This window comes from Oryctolagus cuniculus, chromosome 16 (genome assembly GCF_964237555.1).
Source record: "Oryctolagus cuniculus chromosome 16, mOryCun1.1, whole genome shotgun sequence".
Taxonomy (NCBI): Eukaryota; Metazoa; Chordata; class Mammalia; order Lagomorpha; family Leporidae; genus Oryctolagus; species Oryctolagus cuniculus.
The window spans coordinates 9,530,591-9,544,592 of NC_091447.1; the positions used below are offsets into that span (position 1 = coordinate 9,530,591).

Sequence of the window (14,002 nt, forward strand, 5' to 3'; positions counted from 1 at the left end):
CTGGAATCCAGGCTGAGCCCTTGCCCCACCCTCTCCCAGGGCCTCATTCTAGACCCAGCCCCCTCCTCAGACAGCCAGCCTGGCATTTAATCCTCCCTGCACACCTGGCCACAGGAGAGACAGCGCCTGGGGTCAGCACCTGAAAACCCCACCTCTCTCCCAGCCAGCAGGGGTCTACACCTGCCTGCAGAGAGGAAGGCCCTGCAATCCCTGAAGGGAAGTGGCTGCCTGCTCTGCCCCACCGCAACTGTGCAGGAAGAGCCCAGCAGATCGGCCAGCACTTACCGGTGGTCCGGGGACAGCGCAGGCCGGGGACAGGTGCCAGGCGTGGGCACTGCAGACACAAAGGTGCTATGGCGGTTTCGGCGTCTGGGATGCCAAAAGAGGCTTCCAGCGCCCAGGAGCACAGGAGAGAGCAACCCCATGCTCCCTGGGCACACAACATAAAGGTCCTGAGCCCAGAGTCCGCCACCAGCTTTCGACCGCCAGGGGGCGTCTGCCTCGGCGTCCACTTCTGAATCAGCACAGGCAGCTGGCTACTGACATTTCCAGGGACCCCGCAGGCAGCAGCGGTTTCAAGAATCCAGAACCGTGACCTCAGTCCCCAAAGCCGGGTTGGGGTGTAAAGGCCCCCATCGTCCGCGGTGCTGAGGGTAAAGCAATGCAAGCAGCAGCCGCGGGACTCCGCCCAGGAAGCCACCTGGAGCTGGCATCCCAGCCTCTCATCTGCGGGAGCCATGCGGGGAGGGGTGCGGGGAGTGCCCCAGCATGGGGGCCTGCGTGTGGGCTGTAAATGCAGTCTACTCTGTTAGAAACTTCTAATAAAGTATTTATGGGGAAAGCATCGGATACCTCCAAGGACGCCTGATAAAGAAAATGTTTCCAAAATGGTGTCCCGGCGGGAGGAAAGGACGCCATCGTCATGGCGGCCTCCTCTTTCCGTTACCCGCTGCTGTGGCCCATTCGGGACTCGCCAGGGACGCTGGGAGGCCGCACATCCGGGTGTCCGCAGTCAGGGCCCACTAGCTTCAGGCGTCCCCACATAACGAAGTGAAAAGTAGGCCATGGGAAGAAGGGTTCCCCCAAAGAAACTACCCCCATCGTCTGCCTGGGCTTCTGCAGCAGGGCGAAGGGCATGGCCAAGGCCAGCCACAGACCAGAGGGCCCCTCCTGCTTCCGCCCGGGCCAATCTTCATACTTCCTCAGTTCAGCAAATGGCGGCCGTCTACTCCCCTGGCGGAGAACTGCACCGCGCTGTGAGGAAAGCCTAGCTCAGGTCTGCAAGATCTGACTCAAACTGGCTTCTTGCTGCTTCGGTGGTGGTTTGTGGCGGTCCAGCCACTCTGAGTTCAGTGTAAAAAATTCTGCTCCCCGGGCACATCAGGAAAACAAGCTCTAGGCAGTTTACAATCCCTGCCCCTGTTCCACATCTCCCCTCCCCATTTCGCCCAAATCCTACACATTAGGCTACAAGGTGCCCCCTGAGACATTTCACTCCCACTCTGGGGGGTAAAGCACGAAGTCATGCTTTTGTAACTACTTCTTGTTGATCCTGGACATGGCCCAGGCTGGTGGAGAGACACTCTCCTACTCAACATCAACAAAGGACTTCAGAAACCGGGTGTAGCCCCCAGAGGCTGTGGGCAACAGGGCAGGCGTCTAGAGGCATCCTCACCTGACATTCAACGTGGCGCCCTGTTGAGCAGCAGTCTGAGGTCTGACAGGGGCTCTCCAAGGAGCCATCCGGGGTGCAGGAGAGACAAGGAACTTCTCTGCTCTCAGCTGTGGTGACTGCAAGGAGTCCCATGGAGAAGTTTAGGAGAACAATCAGTGGTAAACAGCGCCAAGTGTGGTCCTGCCAGAAGGGTTTAAACTGCTCCTGAAGAGAGCTCAGTTTACAATCAAGGGGGTGGGCTGCCTAGTGTGTTGGTGAGACTAGGTCTGAGGTGCACATCAGATGAGAGCAGCCACTACCTGTCCTCATTGTGTTATCTTGTTCTCATTTCCAACCTTTGGCAGGTTAAGGGGCCAGCCCAATTGGGAAAGAGCCTTCCATAGATAATTCAAAGGGGCTGAATCCTAATTCCTTTTTGTGGCTGCTCTAACACAGGCTAAGGCACTTGGAACAGACCTTTAAGCACTTCTCATGAATTTCTTGGCAAAGGCTAACTGATTCATATTTAGGGTCTCACTAGATGGTTCCAGACATTTGGGGTCTCCAGGCAGTAAGTCATTTGTACCTTATGCTTAAAACCTAGGGACTCCAGCCATCTTGGAAACCAAAACCTATCCATTACCACTTTGTCAATGATAAGCAGCCCACATCTCCAATTTCCCTCTACAGACTTTTATACAATATTATTTCTGGGAAATAGACACAGATATCACACATGTGCTGATTCACCCCTGAAATGCCACTACTGGGGCTGGGCACTCAACTGAGGTCTGACACATGGGTGGCAGGGACCCAACCAGTTGAGACAGCATGTGCTGCCTCCCCAGGACTACATACACAAGAAGCTAGACTCAGAGTGGAGGTAGGCCTGGAACCTTAGCATCACCATGTGGGATGTGTGTAACCCCACAGTGTCCAACCTCCTGCTTCAAATCCCACCCTGAGAAGCTTTCAATGCCTTAGACATGCACTGCTGCTCCATCCTGACTTAGACACAGAAACGTCTGATTTCATAGCCAGTCTCTTCCCAGGTGGGATGCAGAGCTCAGGAAATGTGGGAGTCAGAACTTTTAAACCAGGCCACAGGGCAGAGGTTCCACTCCTCTCTCTGTCTGCTCTCACTGAAACTCCTTTAACAGCTCATTTTGTGACTCCAGTGTCCATCCTCTATCTCTCCAACTTGTCCTATCTCTAGGGTAGACAAGGGCTTCACACCGGATTTGGATTTTATCCAGAGGCCGTCTGCAGAGCCAGTAACCCATTGGACTTCTTCTGTTGAGGGGAGCTGAGCCCTTCCCATCTGGGGACACCTGGGCCACTCCTCACCAGTGTCCTTCCAGCTTGCTGTAGGCACATGGGCGAGGCTCTAAATTAGCCGCTGACGTATGGATGGGCGTTTTGTGGTTTCACGCTCACCCCCATGTCAGTGTCCCTCATCCTATTGGGGTCCCTGGAATAGACAGGAAAGCCAGCAGCAAGCCAGCAGCCTGCCTCCACATCTTTCTGTACCCATGCAGATGTTCTCCATGTTATGGCTCACGAAACACAGTAGGCAGTGTCCACCAATAAAGAAGAATAGCCTTAGCATTGATGGTGTTTAGGTTTTCTGGACACTCTGAGATAGGAAGCATCTGCTAGAACCACCCGACTTCCCTGGGCATCAGGGTCCCAGGAAGCCTGCTGTCTATCCTATCCTCTTTGGGATGTCGAGTTACAAGAGTCAGTTGGGGGATGGTTTAAGTCCAAATTCCAGCTTGGAAAAGAGTCTGCCTCCCCCTCCCCCTATGGACAGGTGCACAAAACTGGTGAAACATGAAAGCCTCTAGGGATGGGGGAGCAAGAAGAATAAAATCCCAGATGTACCTCAAGTGCTGGGAAGGCAAAGCCAACATCACAGTCATCCATTGAGAAGCATGAAATTCCCTCTCCATTTCTACCTATAGAAGGCAGAGGTCTCTAACCCTGAATAAAGTGGCCCCATGCTGTGAAGCAGGGAAGGTCAGACCCAGCAACGCACAGACCAGGCTCAGGGTTTCGCAGACCTCTCCCTTTGCACTCCTCTGTCTCCCAGGGGAGAACCTGACCCCAGCATTCTGGCGTCCTGGCAAAGGCTGTCCCTTTCTCCTCCACAATTCTGAACTGATGCTGAACTTCCGGTCCGGGCAATCCTGTCTACGATAAGGAAGACACTTATCAAACTGCCCAAATGACTCAGCCCTGATTCCCATGAGATGCTGGACAAACAGGAGTGCAGGTGAACGTGCACCTCTCAGCTCTCTGCATCAGCAGCTCAGCATGGCCAGGCCCCAAGCCACACCTGAGTGCCATAAGGTGGAGTAAGTGTCCCCAAGACTAAGTGCTCCTAGATGTGCTGCTGCCACCATTGCTCAGATCTTGGTGATGGACAACTTGACCCAGGATGCAGCAAGTGTTACCCACAAGCTGCCTGGCACTCTTCAATCTGACAATACCAACTGCTTAACTCCCAGTTCCCAGAAACCCCTACCCCAGGTTAGGAACCATCTCACATCTAGAGTGTTTGTGCATCAGTACAGGTGACGCCAGGCCTAGGGGTTCCTTGGCACTACACAACTGATGGCATCTGTTGCAAGCACATGCTAGAATGATCCCCAGAAACCACAAGAGAGACTGAGAATGTCCAGAGAGGGACGATGAACTGTGCAGGCTCAAACTCGTACAAAGATGAGAGAGCAGGTCCAAGCCCAGCTGTGGCACTGTCTGGGCCCAAGCCAGCCCTGTGGCAGGTGCTGCCTGTATTGGTGCAACTGTGGACAGTGGGTACATGGCGTAGGGGTAAAAGTAGCATAGGCAGTGCCCAAGTAGAATCTGAGGATATCTTGTGTGAGGAGGGGGCTCAGCTTAGGAGCCACAGGAAGTGACCTCACTACGTTGGTGATGACCTAGAGAACTGGGTGCCCCAGCAACCACCCCAACATTCCAGAGTTGAGTCTAAGCCAGCTCACCTGGATAGAGTCTCGTAGCAAGATGTTCCTGAGTTGTATCCCGCGATGCCGAAGCCCAGGCCCCAAGAAACCCTGCTGTGGGCGCCTCGCCCAGTGGTGGGGACGCTGGGCCAGCCCTCACCCCCGATGCTCCTGGAGCTTCAAGCAGAAAAAGGCCAAGGTGAGTCTGGCAGCCAGGGCAGCTCTCTGCTGACCAGGACACCACTGAGACCCCATTGGTAGCCCACAGGCCCGTGGGTGTGGGTGGACATGGTCCACTTCACCCTTGGAGGAGGGAGCCTGAGTTAAGAGGCGGGGGCAGCCTGAGGCCCAGAGCTGCTGGCTGTGGAGGGATCCAGGGACTGCCTCTTACCTGCCATTCTCTGCTCTTGTCTCCCAGGTCCAGGACAGGGCAGCCTCGCACCTGGCACAGCACAGCGGGCTGGGGATCTCAAGCAGCCCAGACAACCGTAGGCCAACTAAAACTGATGACCTGTGTGTAGTGGGGGAGTGGTCAAACTCACCCACAACTCCAAAGCTCATGTATCGGGCATTCCTCCAGGCGCACAAGCCACCTGAGGGCCCCCTCAGTCACTTAATCTTGGTAAAGGCCCAGATAGAGCCCAGGGGGTCCGCAAATGCCCATCTCACAGTGGAGGCACTGGGGCTCAACGACTTCGCCTGTTCCAGATGGGAAGCAAGCTCAAGGCTGGGCCTGGAACCTGACCTGACAGCTGGGGCAGAGCAGAGCCATGACCTTCAAGCAACACCCCCACTGGAGCAGTCATGGCCCTCCAAAGATGAGTGGGGGACAGCTGTGTCCCCAGCTGCAGCCAAGAAAGCTGCAGGAGCACCAGACACAGCACTGGCCCCGGCCTCAGCCCCAGCTCCGCAAGTCCCTTCTGCTGCAGCCCCAGTGCCACACCTGTCCTTTCCCGCCCCGGTGTTCCTGTATTTCTCTTTAATCCTCCCCATTGTGTTCCTTGTCTCCACCTTATTGTCGCTTTACCAAAATAAAATTTAATTGATTACCCACTGCGAAATGTGCAATTCACACCATGCGAACTCCCCATACTGTGCCCTCCCCACCCCACTCTCCCTGCACCATGGCCCCAATGCCAGGGACCTGGAGCCTCTGGAGAGGACATGGGCACCTCCCCAGGGGCAGAGCCAGGGTTCCCCGCTTGGATAAAGAGCACCAAGTGCTGGGACAGCCAAGGAAAGCAAAGAACAGGGAGACGCTTGCACGGCTGTGGCAGTGCCTCCTCATGCTCAGGGACATGGACTCTGAGGTCACAGATCTGACCTGCAGTGGGTGTTCTCCCTGCAGCCTCAGTGTCCTCATCTGTGAGATGGGAAGGCAGCCCTGCCACAGCCATCACCGGCACAGGGAATGCGATGCTCTGCACCTCCCTGCACACATTGGGACCCCTGCTTCCAGTATGAGGAGTACACAAGAAAGGGAAAGGGTCCTTACACTGAAGGCACAGTTTGGGTCCTGGGGCCACACACACACACAGAAGCCATCACAGTCTCTGTCCCTGCACTCAACAATGGGTCACTGGCAGAAGGATCCGAGCAGGGATTTGCTCACTGCTCAGGAGACAGGGGGGCCTTGTCTGGGACCCCATGTGCCCCAGACTGCCTGGTGTGCAGGTGACATGGGTGGGTCTTGGCTGGGAACATGGAGACACAGAGGATGTCCCCAAGCACAGTAACTGCTCTTTCCTGAGCTCCTGGGATTTCCCAGCCCCTGGCCAAGCACACGGGTGACCACGTCTCAGCCATGGGGAGGCACTGCTGTCACTCCCCATTTGCAGATGAGGAACCCCCAGAGAGCGAGGCCCCACCCAGGTCACGGCTGTGCTGATCCCACATGAGGACTCCCCTCCCCACCGTAAGCCCAGACTGTCAGGCCCCGATGACCCTGTGGGCAAACAAGAGGGCGGTACAGCAGGCCAGGAAGGAGTGGGAAGGGTAGGACTTTCTCCAAGACATCATAGCCACAGGGATTTACTTAACAGGCTTCTCAGCTGATCCACTAGGGCTGAGGGATGCCTGTGGAGGAGGAAGCTGGGGCACTGGAATGCTGACCTGTGTGTGTTCCTAGGAATGGCCTGGATCACACCCACTGACAGCACTGGCCCTATGACTGTCCCTCTGGATAATGTCCCAGATCACCTGCTGCCTGTGCACCCTGCACACCTGGAACCTGGAACCCAGGTCAGGCCAACTGGAGGGAGTGGGTGGCACTGGGTGCACCTGTCCTGCAGAGTGCCAGGCAGCTCAGTTTGGCTGCCTTGGCAGGGAGGGCCCCAGGGATTCTGTGCTCCCCAGCACTGGGAGGGCACAGAGTGGGGTGTCCACCACTCAGGACAGACGATATCCCCATCTCAAGGTCATGAGCTCATGGTCATGTTAGTTCCAGGTCCTGGGGTCTAATAGCTGGAGCCCACCCCCAGGAGGCTGAGCTAAGTGTCATCTCACCATGTCCAGTGGTGCAGCCTGATGCCCTGATGAACTGTAGGGTCCTAGAGAGACAGGCTGCCCCAGGACAGTGGACAGAGCGGGCAGAGGCCAGAGATGCAAGCCCTGGGCTGTTGTGGGGAGAGGTGAGTATGAACAGCTGAGGGGTGAGCCCCTGCAGGCCTCTATCTTTGCACGTGTCTCTCACTGTGTCCTGACCACTCAGTGACATGGGCATGTGAGGTCCCCACTGAGGCTAGAGGCCCTGCTCTCTGCAGTCTACTCAGCAGCAGAGCCAGGTTTAACACAAGGAGAAGCCAGAAACCCTGGGACTCCCTTGAAAATGAAGCTTCACCCAGATGCCTCTGGGGACCAGCTGCCCTGCCTACAGGTAAACTTAAGTAGGCCCAACAGACATGTGTGCACCAGAAAGTGCTCTGCCACCCAGGATTGCACCCTCCCCAGTGTGCTAGCCTCAAGTTCACATAGCAGGACAGGCAGACAGACATCTGGACCTGGAAAGTCTTCTGTATTTCCCTGGTGGTGGGAACATCCTGGGCAGACGACAAACACAGCAAATGATGCTCTAAACATCCAATGACCATGACAGAAAATGAGCCTCCACACCTCTCATTTAGTTTTTCACCTCATGAATTCTAAAATGAAACCTAAAATAAAGCATCAAAAACATAAATGTTGAGTCAAAATATAAATCACATGGAAGACAATTTACAAAATGTTTCTAACTTGGAGTGACTCGCAGATTATGAGTGCATCACAACTATGATAGATAATAAAAAGATATAAGGTAATTTCTCCAAATTTCAAACATTTGTGATTCAAAAAATACATTTTCTTTTTTTTCTGACATGCAGACTGGACAGTGAGAGTGAGAGAGACAGAGAGAAAGGTCTTCCTTTACCATTGGTTCACCCTCCAATGGCCGCTGTGGCCAGCATAACATGCTGATCTGAAGCCAGGAGCCAGGTGCTTCTCCTGGTCTCCCATGTAGGTGCAGGACCCAAGCACTTTGGCCATCCTCCACTGCACTCCCGGGCCACAGCAGAGAACTGGACTGGAAGAGGGGCAACTGGGACAGAATCCGGCACCCCGACCGGGACTAGAACCCGGGGTGCCGATGCAGCAGATGGAGATTAGCCTATTAAGCTGCAGCATTGGCCAAAACACATTTTCAATGTGAAAAAACAGATTCAGAAAAAATATTTTAAAATCATGTATCTAACAAGATCCTCTGTCCACAAAATATAAGGAACACTTACAACTGAATAATAGGAAAATGAACAACTCAACCAACCAGGAGTCAAATATTCAAATGTGCATCTCTTCTAAGATAAGCCCAGAAAAAGTTGCTCAACATCATCTGGACCCAGGGAAAAGCAAAGGAAAGCCACAGTGTGAACCAACTCTCCCCTACTTGAGTGGCAGGAGTTTAAACAATGGGGAGGAACCAGAGTTATAAAGGATATGGACAAACAGACCTCACCCATTGATGGTGAGAGTGTGAAATGGTGCAGCCACTGTAGTGTTCAAGCAGTTGTCCCCAAATGGAGATATGAAGAGTTACTGTCGGACTCAGCTACTCCATTCCTAGCTCATACTCAAGATGACTGAAAATACTTGTACCTAGACAAAAGTACCCAGGTAGACATAAGTTGGTATCTGTTAATAAGAACCTAGGATATAAATGGGTTAAATTCTCCACTAAAGGATACCGACTGGCTGAATGGATAAAGACCAACACTCAAGATACTGCCTGGAAGAAACTCATTTCAGACACACATTACATCAGGATAAAAGAATCTGTCAGAAAGAGCATCTAACAACTGGAAATACATACATGCACCTGAAAACAACACCACCTAAGCATGGAATACAAACAATATTGGTTCTAAAGGGAGGTAGAGACCCCACAACAATAGGAGCTGGGGACTTCACCATCAGGTTATCTAGGCAGTCCAGAAGCACTAGACTTATGAAGTGCTACAAACCAAACGGACTCATCATTTGTGGAACGCTGCCTCTGGATCCTCAACTGCAAGACAGTGCTTAACCACAGAACCTAACTCTATCACTTTTGGGAAGAACAAATTGATTAAATGAAAAGAACATGGAAGAAAACCTGGTCATAACGAGCACACAACATACTCATCAATGCTGTGGGTGATTCATATTGGTATTAAAAAAGAAATCAAAACAGAAGAAAGACTGAAATCTAAGACCTGAGCCTTTGAAACAATTAGAAGAAAACACAGGGGAACTGCTTCCGGACAGTGCTACGGGCAAGGATTTCTTAGATCAGATCCCAAGAGCACAGCATACCAAGCCAACTAGCGGACAAATGGGATTTCAACAAATTAAAGAGCTTCTGCACACCAAAGGGAACAATATGTGCCAGCCAACATCTGGCATAGCAGTTAGTAAAGTCAATATAAAACACAACTAACAGCAAAAGCAAAAAACCAACAATAAGTAAGTCAGATTAAAAATGGCCATAGATAGAAATAGACATTTGGTAAAGGAAGACATGTCAGTGGTTCTATTCCACAGCACAGGGAGGAACTACAGATACTGTGAAATACTGGACAAAAGTGCTCATCACTGATCTCAGAGAGATACAAAGCAAAACCACAATAGGATACCAAAGAGACGAAAGATAACAAGTGAGGATGTCTGTGGAGGGGAGGGAACACTTGGCACTCTGTGGGTGGGAATGAAGATCTAGCAAAGCAGCAAGGAAGTTGCTCAATAAACAGAAACTACAGCCACCATCCAGTCCAGCAATCCCACTACCTGGTGTACATCGAAGGGAAAGGAAGTTAAGTCTGTGGAAGAAAGATCTGTGCCCCCAATTTTACTGCAGTCCTGTTCCCAGTAGCTAAGGAATGCAAACAACCTACACATCCATCCACCATGGATGGAAAAAGAAAAAAAGGGGTACGTGTACACATAGGAATACTACTCGGCTATAAAAAAGGTTGAAATCTTGTCATTTGTGGTACCATGGGAGGATCTGGAAATCACTGGGTTAAGTGAAATCAACCAAGCACAGAAAGACAAACACCACATGACCTCACTCACACGTGGAATCCGGCAGTTGTCAGAGGCCGGGAGGCAGGTACGAGGGCAGTAGGCAGGGACGGACTAGTGTGAGTCACAGCTGACAGAGCAGGAGTCTCTGTGCTTCTGCTGCACGGGAGAGGACAAGGCTGATGCCCTGTGTATCTCCCTAGGAAGGCAGACACAGCCCTGCAGTGTGGCGTTTGCTTCCCCACAGGAACAAGCCCAGTGAACTCGGGGGACAGAGGAGGTGGAGGTGGGGAGCAAGGGCTTCTGCCCCTCTGCTTACTTCTTGCAGGTCAACCTACAAAGGTGAAAGTCCAGGGCGATCAAAGCATGGACGCACACAGTCCTGACCCTGTGATTCCCCACAAGCTCAGGTTACACTCAGGTCTGAACTCATGCAATCCTAAGCCCTACAAACCAAGAACCCAGATAAGATGATCTGGGTGAAGTTCCAGGGATGCTGGGAAGGGAGATCCTGCCCCAGTTCCCTCTCCTCACACAGTGACACACAGCAATGGCGGCCACCGCAGCTGTAAGTGTGCAGGTGTAGAGGCTCAGGTTTCAGGGCTTTACAAGGAACGCCTTCTGCAATCCTGAAAACTCGAGGAGGGGACTCCTATGCCCATTTTGTAGCAGGGAAATTGAGGCACAGGACAGGGAATCCACATAAAGCCACGTCACTTCTCACAGCAGAGTCCTGTCTCTCCAGCTCCTCATTAATCTGGTTCCACTCCTGTATCCCTGCCCCAGGAGCTCTCCTCTAGGCACCGTGGACACCGGACACAGATCAGATCGATATTGGCCCAGGGCACCCTGGGCACTGTAGGGTGTGGGGCAGCATCTCTGGCAACCACCTGACCCAAGCCAGGAGCTCCTCCCAGAAGTGCCAACCACAGCGTTCCTTAAGGAGACACAATCTCCACAGCTAGGAACCAGGGCCCCATGGACAATCTTTACTCAGTGGACAAAGAAACTGTTTTTTAATATTTTTCATCAATTTTCATTTGACTTGAAAAGCACAAAGAGAAGCAGAGCTCCCATCCGGTGGCAGGGACCCAACTGCTCGAGACACTGCCTGTGCCCCCCAGAGACACGTCAGTGGGAAGCTGGATTGGAAGCAGAATACTGGCAGCCAAACCCAGCACCCTCATGGGGGATACAGGCATCCAAGCTGGCAAGTTGACCTCCTGTGCCACAAAACCCTCCTGCAACAAAGCTTTTAAAAACAAATCCAGCGGCTGGCACCATTACCTGCAGTGCAACCATCCCTTATGGGCACCAGTTCAAGTCCTGGCTGCTCCACTTCAGATACAGCTCTCTGGGAAAGCAGAAGATGGCTCAATTCTTTGCACCCCTGACCTGCATGGGAGACACAGAGGAAGCTCCTGGTTCCTGGCTTCCAATCAACCCAGCTCCAGCTCTTGGAGCTACCTGAGATCTGAACGAGAGGATGGAAGACCTCTCTGCCTCTGCCTCTCTGTAACTCTGCCTTTCAAATAAATAAATAGATCATAAAAAAAAAACTTTAAAAAACAAAAAGACCTAACACATGCACTTAAAAAATAAAAATCAAAGAACCAATGTTGTGACATGGCAGGTCAAGCCACCACCTGCCAGGCAAGCATCCTAAATGTGCAAAAGTTCAGGTCCCTAATGCTCCATTTCTGAGCTGGCTCCTTGCATATGTGTCTGTAGGCAGCAGAAAATGGCCCAAGTACTTGGATGTCCCAGCTTCTCACTTCAGCCTAGCCCAGCCCCAGCCATTCATGCCATCTGGGGAGTGAACCATTAAATGGAAGATTTCCCTCTGTATCTCCTCTCCCTCTCTCCTGGGGAGAAAAAATGTTTGCCGAGACCCACACTAGCTCTCCCTGGCTCCAGGTTAAAACCCAGAACCACTCCCTCTGAATAAGGCCTGGAGCTCCAGGTTGCCCCAAAGCTGCCAGGCACCTGTTCCCCCTATGCCCGCAATGTTACTCCCAGAGAACTCCCAGAGGCACAAGCTCCCAAACCCCCCACATCAGATCCAGTCCTCTATCATCAAGTTCCCTGGAGCTCCCATCACAGTCTGCCATGTGCATTTAAGGAGGGGTGGGAACAAGAGCTGCTGTGCCCATGTCTGCTGCTAAGAGCCTGGCTTCAGTTCTAACCATCTTGGGTTAGAGCCCTGGCCCTTCCACTCGTTGGGCAGGCACCGCGGAGCAAGCACACCCTGCCCCGCTCTGAGCCGCCATTTCCTCACTTATCAAATGGGCTCACTCCACATCATCACACAGAGAATGGAAGGGTAACACAGTACTTGATGTGGCTCCCTGGGAGTTCGGATACTCAGCAGCCTCTTTGATCATTTCTTTTTCCAAAGATGGCCAAAAAAAAAAAAAAAAAAAAAAAAAAAAAAAAAAAAAAAAGATGTCCCAGTTGGGTGACATCAGAATTGCCAAGAACAGAGAGCTGGGAAATCTGGGTGCCCGGCAGAGAGGGAACAGGTGATGCTTGCTCACCCCACTCCACGCTGCGTGAGGTGCGACTCTCCATCCTGAAGGTGCCTGCAGAGGTGCCTGCCCTGCACAGCTGGTTCTATGACACAGATGTATCATCTCACCACACCTGCAGGTCAGGAGCCCAGGAGCTGCAGGCTCAAGGTCTCTCCTGAGGTTATATGGGCCCATCTGGTACCCTGCCATCTCGGTTCCTTGTGGCTGTAGGGCTGCATCCCCATTTTCTGCCTGGCCTGGGTGGTTAGCTCGGATGCTCGTGTGGGCTGAGCTGATGTATGGTCAGGTTCTCGGTCAGGTCCAGGAGGACTCTCGGGTCCCCTCAGGCATTGGCTGACTCACGCAGTGCCACCCACATCATCTCTCTTTACACTGATGCAGTGGCTGATTCAGGGCCCTCCACCACAGCTGCAGAGTCTGTCCCAAGATGGGGCACCACAGGAGAACAACAACGTGGGGTGAGACCCAGGAGCAGGTGGCACCTGTGGGGCATGGGCAGACATCCTGGGGTTGGAGGATAGGCAGTGAGAGCCAAACAAAGGGAGGGTAGGCTGTCCAGGGAGCAGCAGCAGTGAGCACCCAGGCAGGCAGACAGTGCAGCCAGGGAGCAGGGAGCCTGGACGGAGATGTCTCCCAGGATGCAAGATAGCTCAGCCCCTCACAGGCTGTCACCAGGAAGATCCAAAGCTGTGCCCTCCGGTCAGGGAACCACAATGTGACACAGCAAGGCTTCGGGGGCAGAGAAACAAGGCTGGAGCAGAAGTGACAGTGGCGAAGGATCCGCAAGGCCCAGGACCTGGTTAGGAGTCTCCCTGATGCTTGCCAGGCCTATGGCAGGTGCTGAGACAGCCCCAAATGTCACTATCCTAGCACCTGTGGGCCAGGCCTGGTACAGCACCTGCTGGCTTCCTTTAAGTGAGCAAAGTCCACAAAACATGGAAATTTGGAGCACACACCTCAGCTACATTTAGAACATTCCCATGGTTGGACAACCCTCTTCATCCTGTCTCAAGTCAGGGTCCCAGCCCACCTTCCTTGGCCTGTGCACTACTCAGCCTGCTGTCCGCTCCCCCTGATCCCGATGAGCCATACAGGCTGAGGGAGGACACAGGCAGCTGGGCCTGGGCGTCAGGGCGCTCATCTGCCCGCAGGACAGCACAGAGCCCACCCGCAACCCTACATGCCATTTAGGATGCCCAGTACACTCAGGCGCCACTGGAATGGAGAAGCCACCTTTCTGCTTAGCTTGCCTCCTTCTTTTTCTTAATAATACTGCAAACCTCCAAATAATAAGATAAAATACAGTCAAAGAAATGTCT

General features: G+C 52.9%; 1 non-coding gene across 1 annotated transcript in view; it reads right to left on the reverse strand.

The window, feature by feature from the left end:
* The window catches only part of LOC127490034 (glia maturation factor beta), an 86,328-nt gene that overhangs the window by 18,183 nt on the left and 54,143 nt on the right, over nucleotides 1-14,002 (reverse strand). The window contains exons 10-12 of the transcript XR_011383062.1: nucleotides 5,012-8,748; nucleotides 4,660-4,797; nucleotides 1,676-1,855 (exon numbers count right to left, since the gene is read on the reverse strand). This is a non-coding gene — a transcript (glia maturation factor beta). The remainder of the gene's footprint in view (nucleotides 1-1,675; nucleotides 1,856-4,659; nucleotides 4,798-5,011; nucleotides 8,749-14,002) is intronic.